Source organism: Peromyscus californicus, unplaced genomic scaffold (genome assembly GCF_007827085.1).
Source record: "Peromyscus californicus insignis strain IS unplaced genomic scaffold, ASM782708v3 Scaffold_7__1_contigs__length_154581171, whole genome shotgun sequence".
Taxonomy (NCBI): domain Eukaryota; kingdom Metazoa; phylum Chordata; class Mammalia; order Rodentia; family Cricetidae; genus Peromyscus; species Peromyscus californicus.
This window is the reverse complement of record NW_026294595.1, coordinates 136,001,762-136,014,770: the sequence shown is the minus strand read 5'-3', so window position 1 is coordinate 136,014,770 and position 13,009 is coordinate 136,001,762. Positions and strand designations below refer to the sequence as shown.

At 42.2% G+C, this 13,009-nt stretch overlaps 1 long non-coding RNA gene across 1 annotated transcript in view; it reads right to left on the bottom strand.

The window, feature by feature from the left end:
- Window positions 1-13,009, bottom strand: part of LOC128101710 (uncharacterized) — a 103,798-nt gene that overhangs the window by 8,504 nt on the left and 82,285 nt on the right. The window contains exon 2 of the long non-coding RNA XR_008215170.1: window positions 806-923. This is a non-coding gene — a long non-coding RNA (uncharacterized LOC128101710). The remainder of the gene's footprint in view (window positions 1-805; window positions 924-13,009) is intronic.

The window sequence follows — 13,009 nt, the reverse complement described above, 5'->3', positions numbered from 1 at the left end:
CTATGTTAACCAAACATTTTAAATGCCATATTCTGTAGGTCTTTGAAGTGTTTGAAGATCATCTATTCAAAATATATCTCTGTATAATCTTGAAAATATACCTAATATAACTATAAGTTTGATTGTTATAGATTACTAACTCCTAACCTACATCTCTTATCCTAAATGGTTTATAACAAAAGCTTTCAAGGACTAGAATTTTACCTTACATTTTTAAATGAACTGCATAGGTACAATACCTTAAACATGAGTAGAAACATATACAGCATAACAAAAAAAACCTTAAATGTGCATCAATATACAAAAAAAACCCCTTAAACAAGAGTAGAAACATATATACAGTATGTTGTAACAAAAATAACCTTAAATCTGCATCAATATACAAAAATCCATGCCAATGTAAAATATTCGAGACTAATAGTTGCTTTTAAAAGTAGATTCAATAATCTATTCTTTTATCCTATCATCCCTATATTCTCTTATTTCTTTTCAGAAAAAGATCCTTGAATCTAACCTACCTTGCTTAGTTTCTTGCCTTACAATGAACAATAACAATTTGCAATCAACCCTCCTAAATGATGACAAATATCCATAACCCACCAAATGACCAAAAACCATCCACCCCACTCTTGGGAACATGGGCATCATGTTTTCTAGACTACTTCCTGTTGTCTAAGAGTGAAGGCATCTCCAGAGTACCATGAGAAAATTGAGATAAGGTCAAGTCATGGGAAGACTAGTTCCCAAAACTTTGTTGTCCGGTCTCAGAACTTTTCCCATGCAGAGGGATCAGTATATACGTCACCTGTCTTGTAGTTTTTCTTGGTTTACTTCTTTATATCTGTATCCAAGATCTTCAGGAGGTCTTCCCCAATCAAACCTGATTGCTATTAATCTTGAAGGAATCTACAACCTTTTCTTTCCTGTGGAAACAAAAACATAACCTCTTTCCCATTGCAATACATTTTCTGAATTCCATTTTAAAGTGAAGGCATCCCCAAAGTATCTAGGCTGGTTTATTTCAGCAGTTCCTTTTACAATCCAGTATCTCTCAGCAGCTATCATTCACTCATCACCATTCAAAAAGTTCAAAGCCAACACAACACCATACAGAATCCAGACTCCCTGTGTATTTCCCATCTTTACATGGCTTTTTTCCTTTATATTACTTTACTTTCTCTTTTTAGACTTTACATTGTTTTTAAACTATTTTTTTCTATGACTGTCTATGCCCATTTTTCTTTTCTTTCTTAAGCCTATGCACATTTTTTTTAATACACTGTAACCTGTTTGGAGGTTTTTTCCCATCTGGACCTGTCTTTTCTGCCTCTCTCTAGCCTTTTCTGACTACATGAACCAAAACTTAAAATGCTAAGCTACAGCTGCATGGTTCAGCTGGCAACTGGCCTGGCCATAGCCAGCCTTAAGACTGAGGCCTTGGTCAGGAGCTGCATTTAACTTAAGTCCCTTAAAATGTTTAACTGGGAGCTGCATTCAATCACCCCAGCTCTGGGATGTTGGTGACCTCACTGTGGCAGGCATTTTTTACTTAGCTTGCTGTTTCTACTTAGCATATTAGTATGGCAGAGCCTCTTAAAGGAGCTGTATCCTTTTTTTTTTCCAGCTTTCTCGGGCCCTGTGAGGAAATTTGAGCCCCACATTGGAAGGCCAAATGTAACAGGCTTTCCTTTGGGCCACCAACCAGCTCCCAAATCATGAGATGAAGACTTATTATTAGTTATGAATACTTGGCCTTATCTTACGTTTGTCCTGCTAGCTCTTATAACTTAAATTAACCTGTTTCTCTTCATCTACATTTTGCCTCAGGGTTTTTTACATTTAATTCATTTTGTATGTCCTACTTTCACTGCTTGCTTTGTGTCTGTCTGTCTGATGGCTTGGCTGGCTGGGCCCTGGCATCTTCTCTCTTGTTCTCTCCTCTCTTCTTTCACACTGCTCCAACCAAAAAACCCATGATACACTCCTCCCTGCTACTTCCTGTCAACTAATTGCTAACCCCACCTCTCTGAGCCCAGGTTAATTTATTTTAATTAACGTGAATGCAACACATCTTTACATAGTTAAACAAATGCAGCATAAACAAATATAAGACATCTTTGCCTAGTTAAACAAATATTCCACAACAGACTTCTAGTCAGCACCTATGATGTCTGCAAACCAAATGGTTGTCCTTAGATTTATAAGTGGAATCCAGAGTGAGAGTGCAGCCAGAGACAGCCCTGTGACCCATTTACACCAGGCCTTGTAGATGACTGGCAATCAGCAGACCCTGGAAACAAAAATATTTTGTTCAGGTCTTAGACAGATTTTATGCACATATTTATTGCCCTCTTGGCAATTTCCGAATGCACTGTCAGTAGGAAAGTGTTTCTCAAATACTGAGACTAATCAAAAGCCTGTTCAAAACCCATTATTGAAAATACCTAACGTAAGCACATACATTAGTTTCTTATGGTTTTATATTCAACTTAACAAAAATTTATTGCACACAGGCTCCATGTAAGATACTATGTCAGGTGCTGTGGACTGCTTGACAGATAATGCACAGTTCCTCTCTATCACCAGTCCTTGACTCCCAATTCTCAGCAGTCATATTCAAGTTCAAGGTGAATATGAGAAGGAACTAACCCACATGGATGGCTTTACCACAAGAAAAAAAATCTCTATTTGAAATACCACAATGGAGACACAAACAGGAAGATGAGAAAGTGGAAGGATGTGTATAATTCTCCCTGAATGGTTTAATATAGGTCTAATTTTTCCTCTAATCTCATCCTCATAGCAACCAAATAGGATAGGTATTATTATTTTCATCCCCATGTTATGGGTAAGGAAACTGAGGTCCAGGGTAGCTGAGTAGACTACCCAATAATATTCAAGAAGGTATATCAAATCTATTTGGCTAGAGCACTTGGGCTCTTTGGGTGATACCAGCAACTCTTGCTAGAGGTGCATGTCAGTGTAAAACTTGTGCCTGAATCCCACCTCTGACCTACTGAATTAGTCTCTAGGGGTGAGTTCCAGACATGGGTTTGGAGAAGCTCTCACAGTGAGGCCATGATAAATCTTGACTTATGTCACTCTATGAAAGGCTGAGGGTGACATCAACAGATGAGGGTAGGGAAGAAGAAATCATTCCAAGGGGCAGAACCAGGTAGGCAAAAGTGCAAAGTCAGAGGACTCCCATGGGAAATGGTGAGTGTCCCCCAGAAAAGGAAAGACAGGCAGTCTTAAAACAAACCAGAGGAAACCCAGATCACCTTCCCAGTAAGGTATGATCAGCTTGTACCATAACTAAATGATGCCAGAGTCTGTTCATGGGGAGATGAAGGTCTACGTACTGGCTGGTGTTGTGTGTTAACGTCACATAAGCTAGAGTCATCAGAGAGGAAGGAGCCTCAGTTGAGGAAATTCCTCCTGGAGATCCAGCTGTAAGGCATGTTATCAATTAATGATCAATGGGGAAGGGTCCAGCCCATGGTGGGCAGTGCCATCCCTGGGCTGGTGGTCCTGGGTTCTATAAGAAAGCAGGCTGAGGAAGCAAGCCAGTAAGTAGTACCCTCTCCATAGCCTCTGTCTCAGCTCCTGCCTCCAGAATCCTACCCTATTTGAATTCCTGTCCTGACTTCTTTTAGTGATGAACAGCAATGTGGAAGTGTAAGCCAAATATACCCTTTCCTCCCCAACTTGCTTTTTGGTCAGGTGTTTCATCGCAGCAATAGAAACCCTAACTAAGACAGTCTGTATGACTCACTGCACTGAGCCCTTTGCATACATTAGCTCATTGATCCTTCCTGATAACAGTGAAACTTATATATTTATCTTCATTGTTCAAAAGAATAATGAGGTTTGGAGAATAACTGGCCCCAAGTCACATAGTCAATCAGTAACCTAACCATGATTTGACCTCCCATCTGTCTGGCTTCAATGCTGCCCTCTTACCTCTGGGATCAAATGTTTTCTGAGGATTTTCAGAAGGTGATCAGACAAGAGCAAGATGATGTTGAGCCATATGGTCAGCAAAAGATCAATAGACATTATTCCCAGATCAAGACTGAAAGTAGCTGTTTAGTCTTCGTCCACTCAAAAACAGAGCCTATGACAAGGTTTTAGGTGCATTTGATTTATTTGGGAGGTGATTTGAAGAAGTACTAGGAGAGAGTGGAGGGCTGAAACTGGGAAGGGAAAGAAAGAAGCTGGTGAAAGGTGTAGCTAACCCTCTGCAGATAGCTGTAAATCATTCTACTAGAGACACTGTAAGACTGAAACACTCAGTGGGCTATTATTGAACTTTGAGGTCAAAGTCCATGCCTCAAGTCAGGCTTGACCACCCATCCTCAATAAGTCAATTAAAAGAGCCAAATTAATAGTGAAAAATAGAAGAAGGAGAAAGATTCAAAGCAGCCACTTTGGGAAGAGTGACAGATCCAGTGACATCCCCCCCTCAAGTCTGTCTTCAGGGTCAAGTGTAATTAAAGTTTAAATAGCTGAACAAGGATATGCACATCTAAGCATTCTACTCACAGTGTGGTCCTGCCCACTACTGACCGAGCATTGTCTGGGCTTCAGTCTCATCCTGTAAGGTGGTCTGAGGGGTTGTTAAAACTAAATGGAATCTCTTTCCAGGAGACAAGGTCCCCCTCTGGCTGGTACCTTTACCTTCCCCCAGTGGGAGATTCTTGGGGAAATTTCCATTTCTTTGAGGTCCATTGTTTCAATAGTCTAATAGTCAGATTGAGAGGCAAGAGTATTTCGTTAGACTATCTTCATTTTTGCTGGCCTTTTACAGGGCTGCCTCAAACAGGAACAAGAAGACTGAGAGCTTCATTCTATTCCCACAGCATAAATCCCCACATCTACCCTGTCCTGCTTGAAAGCTAAACATAGACTGTGGAACCTGTTAAAGTAGAGAGCTAGTTGGAAGCCTTTAGTGCCCAAGAGCCCTGTCTATAGAGGGTCTCCAGAGCTGACTGACTGAGTACAGGATGTCAACCGCAGGACTAGGCTAAATATTTGGTGACTATAATAAAACATCTCTTGAGAACTTGGAAAGTAGGAAACTAAGATCTCCCCATATGAAATAAACTTAGAAACTTAACAGGAACTGAGCAGAGAGATAATAGAACAAGACAGCTGCCAGATCTGAAGATCAAGTCTGTAATCCGATCAGATGTATCAAGATCTCTAAGGAATCAGGTATGGAGTAGAAGTGGGTAGGCCAATTGCAGAAACACAGACCATGTTATCCCAGAAGCAGGAGTCAGTTTACCAGGCTAGTCCACAGAGAAGAGTCCATGGTCAGCAGAAGAGGAAGACTTCCAGTCCCAGTAACCAAGTGAGCCTTATTCTAAAATGGACACATCTCAGCCTGGAGTCCTTAGATATCATAAGACAATCTCTCCTAGTCTGAGATGAGATGTTCTTGCGTGAATCTGGTTCCAGAGACAACTCACATAATGAGGCTCATAGCTCAGGATGCTCATCTCAGATGATCTGAAATTGCCCAAGAGATAGCCCTGCTCAGCAAACTAAAACAGACATCTAAATCTACAGGGCCATAGTTCAAATTCCAAACAGAAGCATACTCCGGAGTGCTGGGGGTGGAGGTCCTCCTAGGTCCCAGCTCATCAGGCTTTCCCAGGTCACACAACTGATAACAACATCCCTACACTGTCTTTATATATGTGTCTATAGTAAGCAATGTAAAGAAGATTTAGGAGATGATGGCTGGAGACTAAGGCTTTGAGTCATTGCCGATCTCAAGTCTTGATCACCTGCCTTTGGCTAACCATTCTTGACTGTATGTGCACATGTGCATGCATCCATTTATCTGAACCTTTATGCATAGGAATGTCTGTAGGCATAGACATTAGTGTAGCTGCATATCTGCAGAGATATGAACATGGAAGCAGAAAACATGAGCTGTGCTCTGGTTCTATGATCTTGAACAAATCCTTGACAACCCTTTCCCAGCTTCACTCTCCTCGTTTGTAGAATGGGCACGGCAGTAGTTCTGACTTCTCAGGACAGGTTGGGGGGAACATGAAGTAGTCCAAACCTAGAAATGAATTCAGTGAATGCTAATACTTGACATTTCAGGGTGGCATGCAAAGTGTTTCTGTGGGCATGCGCAGAGTGGACCCAGGTTTCTGGTGATAGTGATCTGTGTATGCCTGTAGTTCCATAAGCACTGTATCAATAGCATGCTCACCAGTGGGGTTAAAAACAGTCAAAGATGAAGCATGATACTCTCTGAAGGAGTAGTTGCAGTAGAACAGAAGAACAACCAAAAGGGACCTGAGATTCATAATGGTGGAGAAGAGGAGAGGATGGCCAAATCACACAGAAGGGCAGCCTGGGTGATGGGCAAGTGCTCCCAGTGACCTTCCATACCACATTCCCAGGTAAACTAGCAGCCTCAGCCAGCAGTGTCCGTGGGTACAGAATCTTAGCCTGTGTCCCAGACCAACACAGACAGGTACTTTGTACTTGTTTGATTTTAGACACTAGCTTGTCCCCCACTCCCATCTGAATATATCTAGGAAAAGGGATTTCAGAAAAACACCCCTTACCACATGGTGGGACTGTGGATTTGGCTGTTTATCTGTAGTCTCGAGCCTCAGATGATTATTCTGATAAACTGGAATGAATCTTGCAGCAGAAGGAGAGCTAGCAACAGTCCTGCTGATTTATCACTCTTCTCAACCCAGTTGGGTTCCAAGAGAATAAATCTTGCTTGCCTCTGGCTAGGTACCCACAATCATGCCACGGACCATGACTTTCATATCCCATTAAATCTGAATTACTCAGTCTGGGGCTGAGCTGAGAGGTAATTTAAAATGGCAAAAGGGGGAAAATGTTCTGATTTAGATCTGATAGAGACTGGATTAAGTCCTCCCATTTTTCAGGGCTTAAATGTGAGCTTTGTGAGGGCAAGCACCTGCGGGTTGGATGGCACTCCTGTGAAGGACCTGCGCCACAGATTAAACTAAAGGAATTGAACCAAACACGCATTCAGAGGTCTGCAGCCCCACCTCCTCCCACTGGACCACAAGCAGGGGCTGAGTTTTTTCAGGGGAATGAGCCACCATGTTCTGGGGTGTAAATCATTGCAACAGTTTCTGATAGCAATTTGGCAATTCCTATCAAAACGAAAAGGACTACACCCTCTAACCTAGACAGTGCCCTACAGACACACTTGGCCATGTGCTTAAGGTCATGTACACATGGGTGCTTATTGTAGCCTTATTTATAATCCTGAAAACTGGGATATTAACAAAATATCCTTAGTGGGGTGTACCTTAAGAAAGGATAGGATGCTCACTCTAGAGGAGAATTAGCACTCATTTAAGAAAGTGAAGTAGAGGGACATCTGCTGATATAGAAACAACATGAAGAACACTCATATGCAAAGTGTGCCTGTTTTTCAAAAGCTGTCTAAGATGAAGCTAAAAGCAGCCTATTCTTCCTCTGTCTCAGAGTCTTAATACAATAAGGAATGCCTCTATCAGCAATCACTCAAACGCTGTAGTTTAAACCATCTCAGAATAAATTCCACATCCAACCTGACCTTATAGGTATGTCTCTGTGATCAGACCTTCTTGCCAGAACCTTTCCTGGGGCCTTGCATAGAGGAAGCCTGCTAGTCAAAGGCTTGGAGCACATTGCTCTTCAAGAGCTGAATGCTCTTAACATAATATTAAAGGACTCTAGGAATAAAGGCATACATTAGTCAACATAGAAAAATGATGCTATAATGGCAAATCAATGCCCAGATCTCTGTGGCATATCATAAATGTATTCACCCCTCGCAAGAAGTCTAATTCAACAGCCTCCTCCATGCAGAGTGCCTCAGAGACCCAGGCTGCTACTACCCTGTTGCAGGCTTGATCATCTTAGCCTGCAACCTCCATGGTTGCTAAAAAAAAAAAAAAAAAAAAGACGTGGTAGTTCTTATCTATATCTGCAGAAAAATCACCCCAACTTGCTCCAGTGGTCACAATTGTCACAGGATGCAGCTCAATGCACAAAGTGGCCTTCCCAGACCACACTACTAACACCATCTCTGTCATGCTCTACTCCTTCACTTTGTTACAGGTCTCCTAAAATCATTCATCACAACAATCAACAAGCCTGTACTGAGATCAGCATGTCACCAGGGCACCAAATCACTGCCCTGGTTCTGGGATGCAGAGCATGGTGGGGTTGTCCTTTGAACCCTCCTCGGTCCCCAAACCTGAAAGCACGCATGCTTCCTTCACTAAACATGTTCCTTGACTGAATGTGATTTTTTTTAATGGGATGGCAGGGAAATTATTAAGAAGTATGTTTCTGTACTTCAACTTTTTAAATTATGTTAAACTTCAGAATTTCTGTAGGCGCCTGTTTATAAATAAAATTAGATTCATCTGAAATTGAGTTATTCTTCATGGTTGGTTAGCTATTACTGGGAATTTAAAAGCACTTATTTGGATAATATCCAGGTCATTTGGAGTCGGCATCTAATAAAAGTTGGACCTGTTATAGATAAACACCCATGCTGGGCTCTAGGCGCTGAAAAAGGCAAAATGGTTCATTTCCTAGCATATCGCATGAAAGGACCTCTCCCCCTCCCATCTCTAAATAAAGCCTTTCTCTAAACAAAATATTCAGTACATAGCATGAGGCTACATTTGTGTCCCAACATGGGTTTCTGTTAACATACCTCATGCTGCTTCTCAAAATCAGAGAGATTGGTTAAATCCTTTTAAGAAAATTAGGCAAGCAAAGATGCCATCAATTCTGGGGACCCATCACATACATAACAGAAGCATAGTAATTATTTTTAAGGCCATTCTTTTTTATAATGCTTGTCATTTTTTTGAGCATCAGCTCAAAGAGCCAAAACTTGGAGTCCTTTTAGGAGATGGCCTTAGTATCAAAGATAATGTAACTCATCACAGGGTTGGCGGGTGGTTTTTGATCTCCTTTTCAATTCATTTGTCAGTTATATACAGAATGACAATATAATTTACTTCTCAAAGACACTTATGGGGGTGAGAAGAGCTAGATTATGCTGAACAATGATATTAGAACAGCCAGGTCCTCAGTATCTCAGCTTTATATTCATTGAGATTTTTTTTCCCTCAAGAGCAAGGTACTGAGCCAGGCTCTGGAAGGTAAATATGCTAAAATCCTGGGAGTTACTCATGGAAAGAAACATCAGAGCTGGGTTAAGGATGAGTAAACTTTCGTAAAGGTGCAAATAGTAAATATTTAAGATCTGCAAGCCCAGAGACCAAAGTAAGGTTGCTATGTTGGTGTTTATGTAGCCATTTAATGTGTAACCACTCAAGAGGCTGGAAAGGTAGTTCAGTGGTTTAGAGCACTAAATGCTCTTGAAGAGGACCCAAGTTTGGTTCCCAGCCCCTACAGGAGGCAGCTAACAATCTCTAGTCACTCCAGCTCCAGGAGATCTGATGACTTCTGGCCTCCATGGGCTCTGGCACTCATGCACATAAACACAGACAATATACACATGTGTAATTACAAAATAAAAATAAACCCTTAAGATGTAAACTACCCAAAGCTAGGAGCCAGTTTAGCATATAAAGTGCTTGTCCTACAAGTACAAGGACCTGAGTTCATGTCCCAGAATCCATGTAAAAAAGCTAGGCATGAAAGCACGTGATTGTAATCCCAGTGCCAGGAAAACAGACAGGGAAGAATGGCTGGGAATCACACGTGAGTGAGAGAGACCCTATCTCCAGAAACAAGGTGAAAATAAGAGCATGAAGTTGGGAGAAATAGAAGGGGGTGGGCAGTGAGGGGAGAATCTGATCAAAATATGTTGTATACATCTATGAAATTCTCAAAAAACAAAAACTTATTTTTGTTTGTTTTTTGTTATTTTGAAAGAGAGAGAGAAAAAGAATATAAAGTTGGTTAGGTAAGGAGGTAAGAAGAATCTGGGAAGAGTTGGAGGAGTGTAGCAGGCTGTCTTGGACCACCAGCCCTCAAATCATGACATAGAGACTTATTATTATTTATGAATGCTCAGCCTTAGCTTAGGCTTGTTTCTAGCTAACTTTTTTTTAACTTAAAATAACCCATTTCTATTAATCTATGTGCTGCCCTGAGGCTTGTTTATCTCATCTACAAACTGTCTATCCTACTTTCTCCATGTCTGGCTGACTGGCACCTCCTTTTCTTTCTTCTTTTCTTTCTGTCCCACCCACCCTAAATTCCTCCTCCTCCTACTTACTCTCCCTGCTCAGAAGTCCCACCTATACCTCCTCCCTCGCTATTGGCCATTCAGCTTTTTATTAGACCAATCAGGTGCCTTAGGCAGGCAAGGTAAAACAGCAACGCATCTTTACATAGTTAAACAAATGCAATACACCTTTGCATAGTTAAACAAATATTCCACAACAGAAGAGGGGAAAAACATGATCAAACTATATTATGTGAAAAAAAAATAAAAAATTATTTTTTTAAAGGTGAATGGCCCATGAAGAACAACATCCAAGGCTGACTCCTCGCCTCCACATGCATGTACAACCCACCACACATGCACACACACACACACACACACACTCACACATGCACACACAAACACACACACACATACACACAAGAAACTACCTAAAAATGTCATGGGGTGAAGTGGGTCCACAGGCTTAAGTTGCCCAAAGACTGAGATAAGCATTGAAGACATTAAATGCTAAACTAAGAAGTCTGGATTTAATTCTGCAGCCATTCGTTTCCAGAAGTATTCTTTATTTTAGGAGTAGAAACTTGTCCACAAATGAAATCTTATGCAGAAGCCCAATATATATGCAAAGCAGATGACAATTGGTCAGCAGCATTTGAAATAGGAATGAAAGAAGACATGAGCCCAACCTTTGTCACCCCAGCCACACTCCCAGAAGCCCAGAGGGGCCCTGCCAATCACGACTTAAAAACCACAGCCACCATCAGTGGGGTGCGATTAAAGACTTCTGAGGAGGGGTGGAAGTGATCCCAGCTGTGTACAACCATCGCTCTGGGCATAGCGTGAAAGATGCAAAGAGATCAGAATGCCTGGGGCAGGGAAGCCAGTGAGGGGGTCCAGCCTAGGAGAGTGGCAGTACTCTGCAGCAGATAGCAGGGGCACAGGTACAGACTTGGGAGGGACGCAGCATTCAGACAGGCCTGAATCACCGACTCAAAACCAGTGCGGCCCCACAGGGCTCCACATATGAAAGGGCTCACACATGGCTCTGACTCACCATCTAGAAAGTTTGCATTTTCAGTTTGTATTTTGCACTGAATCTACAAATGACAAATTCTGTAGTCCATCCTCTATTCAGGGATGTCCAAATCCATAGGGGCCAGAGCACGTGTACTGGCACTACCTTCCACCCATTGTAATCCCTAGTGTTGATTTCTTAAAAAAAAAAAAAAAAAAAAAAAAAAAAAAAAAAAAAAAAAAGTCAGATGTTTCTTACTCTTTCTCAGGACCTCAGATTCTGTCTCCTGCATGCTGCTTTACCACCTCACAAGCACCCAGCATGTCCACCCATCCTCCTTCTGTAGCTAGAGTTTTCCTGCCTTACCCACAGTCAGGACAAATCTCTGTCACCCGCCAGTCCCACAGCCTCTCAGACCCAACCAAGTAAACACAGAGACTTATATTGTTTACAAACTGTATGGCCGTGGCAGGCTTCTTGCTAACTGTTCTTATAGCTTAAATTAACCCATTTCTATAAATCTATACCTTGCCACGTGGCTCGTGGCTTACCGGCATCTTCACATGCTGCTTGTCCTGGTGGCAGCTGGCAGTGTCTCCTTCCGCCATCCTGTTCTTTCTTTTCTCCTCTCTGTTAGTCCCACCTATACTTCCTGCCTAGCCACTGGCCAATCAGTGTTTTATTTATTGACCAATCAGAGTAATTTGACATATAGACCATCCCACAGCATCCTTCTGCCTTCTAAATCCTGGAAACAGTGGTCTCAGCTGTGATACCCCAAGTTCAAACCTCTGTGATTCAATTCAAGGCCAGGTGCGGGCAGGACTCTCACTGGCCAGCATCTGCCTCCTGCAGGCCAGCAGGTGGGTCATGGATATGAAATGCTGGGGGCCCCTTGACTTGGGCTCTGCCAGAGCACACTCTGAGTCAAGAATTCAGGAGCCAGGTGTGTGTATGTGGTGAGAGTCTAGAAAGCCCCAGAAAAGATGGGGGAAATGAGATACAAAGGAGCTCCAAATATTGCAGAATGCCGTAGGGCATTGATCACCAACCCCACCCTTCCTTTACTCAGCTCTTCCTGGGACCCCCAGAAGTCTGGCTGTACCTATAGCAAACCCCTTTCTGTGGCCAGAAATGACACTAAACAGACACAATGTTCCAGAACGATCTGCAGACAACATCAGGACTGGGGTAGGCAGAGGCAGGGGTCTGAACACAACATGACCATGTTTGTTCCATTCTCAGAGATCTTATAAGGAACAACAATGATTTGGGAAGAAAGCAAACTTAAGCCCCCTGCAAAGTTTGAGAGCATACCTGCCACCATTACTTCAGCCTCTCATTCAAAATATCCCAACTCAAGGCCTGTTAGGTACCAAAGCACTTCTTTTATGTGGAGCACTGTTCTCCATGCTGCAGAAAAGACAGTGGATGCTTGGCATCTGTAAGAACCACATGACAGGAGGTAAGCACAAGGGATTTGCTCACTCTACCCTAGTTTAGACATAGCAGATAACAGACTTGTTCACCTATGAATTTCCTCAACTTTGTGATGTCTATCTAGGTTCAGCAGAGGATCAGAATCATTGGAAACACCCAGAGAAGGGAAAGGAAGACAGCTCACCAAGCGACTAGATGGCATGTCTTTGAACGACATCAGATTTACCCAGCAAAATATCTCCAGTCTCTTTGTTAGCTGAGATTTCTTAATCCTTAAAACATGGAACATGACCCTCGTAGAATGTTGGTAGCATTATAATGGTACAATCACCCACCGT